This window comes from Micromesistius poutassou, assembly GCF_964030765.1.
Source record: "Micromesistius poutassou genome assembly, contig: SCAFFOLD_6233, whole genome shotgun sequence".
Lineage (NCBI taxonomy): Eukaryota > Metazoa > Chordata > Actinopteri > Gadiformes > Gadidae > Micromesistius > Micromesistius poutassou.
The window spans coordinates 1-2,362 of NW_028180314.1; the positions used below are offsets into that span (position 1 = coordinate 1).

The window sequence follows — 2,362 nt, forward strand, 5'->3', positions numbered from 1 at the left end:
CACCCAGTGGAGCTGGGGGACGTGGAGGAACGTCTGGGACAGACGGGTCAGCTCAGCCTTCTGCACGAACCTGGAGGGGGGGGCGAGAGAGCGGGGGGGGGGGAGAGAGAGAGGGGGGGCGAGAGAGAGAGGGGGGGGGGGGGGAGAGAGAGAGGGAGGGGGGGAGAGAGAGAGGGAGAGAGAGAGGGAGGGTGACAGAGAGAGAGGGTGACAGAGAGAGGGGGAGGGACAGAGAGAGGGGGGGAGAGAGAGAGAGAGAGAGACAGTGAGAGGGGGAGGGACAGAGACACAGAGAGAGAGGGAGAGAGACATTGAGAGGGGGAGGGACAGAGACACAGAGAGAGAGGGAGAGAGACAGTGAGAGGGGGAGGGACAGAGACACAGAGAGAGAGGGAGAGAGACAGTGAGAGGGGGAGGGACAGAGACACAGAGAGAGAGGGAGAGAGACAGTGAGAGGGGGAGGGACAGAGACACAGAGAGAGAGGGAGAGAGACATTGAGAGGGGGAGGGACAGAGACACAGAGAGAGAGGGAGAGAGACAGTGAGAGGGGGAGGGACAGAGACACAGAGAGAGAGGGAGAGAGACAGTGAGAGGGGGAGGGACAGAGACACAGAGAGAGAGGGAGAGAGACAGTGAGAGGGGGAGGGACAGAGACACAGAGAGAGAGGGAGAGAGACATTGAGAGGGGGAGGGACAGAGACACAGAGAGAGAGGGAGAGAGACAGTGAGAGGGGGAGGGACAGAGACACAGAGAGAGAGGGAGAGAGACAGTGAGAGGGGGAGGGACAGAGACACAGAGAGAGAGGGAGAGAGACAGTGAGAGGGGGAGGGACAGAGACACAGAGAGAGAGGGAGAGAGACAGTGAGAGGGGGAGGGACAGAGACACAGAGAGAGAGGGAGAGAGACAGTGAGAGAGGGAGAGAGACAGTGAGAGGGGGAGGGACAGAGACACAGAGAGAGAGGGAGAGAGACAGTGAGAGGGGGAGGGACAGAGACACAGAGAGAGAGAGCGAGGGAGAGAGACAGTGAGAGGGTGACAGAGAGAGATAGAGGTACATCTTTGATTGATTTAAGTGTTTTTTTCTCAGTTATAAACACAAAAGTCATCAAATAAACATTCATTGAATCCCTAACCCTTGAATCAACAATTGACATCCATAAATTAAAAAAAAGATACAGAGAGACACCAACAGAGTACGAGTGAGTGAAGGGTCAGAGGGGGGGGGGGTTACACAATACCCTTGAGTCACTAAACACAGCGTAGAGAGCGGCCTACCTCGCGTAGGTCGGGGTGATGACGAAGATGGTGGGCAGAGTGGTCTTCAGCGCCGGATGGGCGGACTTGGTCGGCTCCACCTTCTTCATCTGCTCCTCGAGGCGGTGCAGCTCCCCCCGCAGCCGGGAGATGGTACGGTCCTTGGGCATGTCGTGCTCCGTGCAGTCACAGCGCTGGCCTGGAGGAGACGGAGACGGAGACGGATTAGGACCACACACACACTAGTAGACACAGTTCGGCCGGAGCGTGGTCGGTGTCGTTGTTGTGGCAGAGGTCCGCTCACCCAGCTGCATCAGAGCGTAGACCAGCCCCATGAGGGACACCATGAAGTAGAGCACAAACACGGTCTTCAGCTTCAGCCTCATCCCCGTGGCCATTGAGGTCTACAGCGGTAAAGTAAGAGATCGTGGAAATGGCAATGATAATGTTATGGCACTGGATAATAATTCAGAATTCAGAGGCTGTGCTGCAAGGATTGTGTTTCTTGCTTTGGTTAACCTGCCGACAGACGGCGTGTTTAGGCAGGCAGCTGGCTACTGTATACAGGCATATAGGCTGGTAATAGAAAGCTTATATTACGCAAATAAAACCAATGTCAAAGACTACTCGCAGATTCGTGACTGTCATTCCAATCATACTAATCCTAAACTGTGCATCAATATAAACGTATCGTTGATCACTTACCGAGTCCAATACGAATAAAAAGACGTCTGCGAAATGAGCTTCTTAGTTCATGTCAACGATGAGAAGTGCATGAAAAAGCATCGCGATGAAGATCATTCATTCTACCAGCTGGTCATCAGAAACGGAGGAGTTTTTTTTCCTGAGTGGAGTACCAACAACTTCCGATTATGGTGCAACGCCAAAGCGAGCCCTACAACGCGTGCGCCAAGGTAAAGGTTCCGCCTGAATATTGCTTATATCATTTTTATTATATTTCCCTAATAGGCCTGACATTCTAAAAAAAAGCTCTAAAATATATATTTTTAAAATTCAATCTGTAAAAAAGGGGTCATTTTCCAAGTTCATAACTGATAAAGTATGTCCAAAAGAAAAACATGAAATGTAGTACATGAAGAACAAG

The 2,362-nt window shown here is 52.2% G+C and overlaps 1 pseudogene across 1 annotated transcript; it reads right to left on the reverse strand.

The window, feature by feature from the left end:
- Window positions 1–3: 3 nt before the first annotated feature.
- LOC311370920 (galactosylgalactosylxylosylprotein 3-beta-glucuronosyltransferase 3 pseudogene) lies at window positions 4–2,104 on the reverse strand (annotated as a pseudogene). The gene is made up of 4 exons (XR_014684112.1): window positions 1,963–2,104; window positions 1,562–1,661; window positions 1,279–1,456; window positions 4–70 (listed from the first exon to the last, which is right to left on the reverse strand). The product of XR_014684112.1 is annotated as a galactosylgalactosylxylosylprotein 3-beta-glucuronosyltransferase 3 pseudogene (transcript).
- Between the last annotated feature and the right edge of the window lie 258 nt (window positions 2,105–2,362).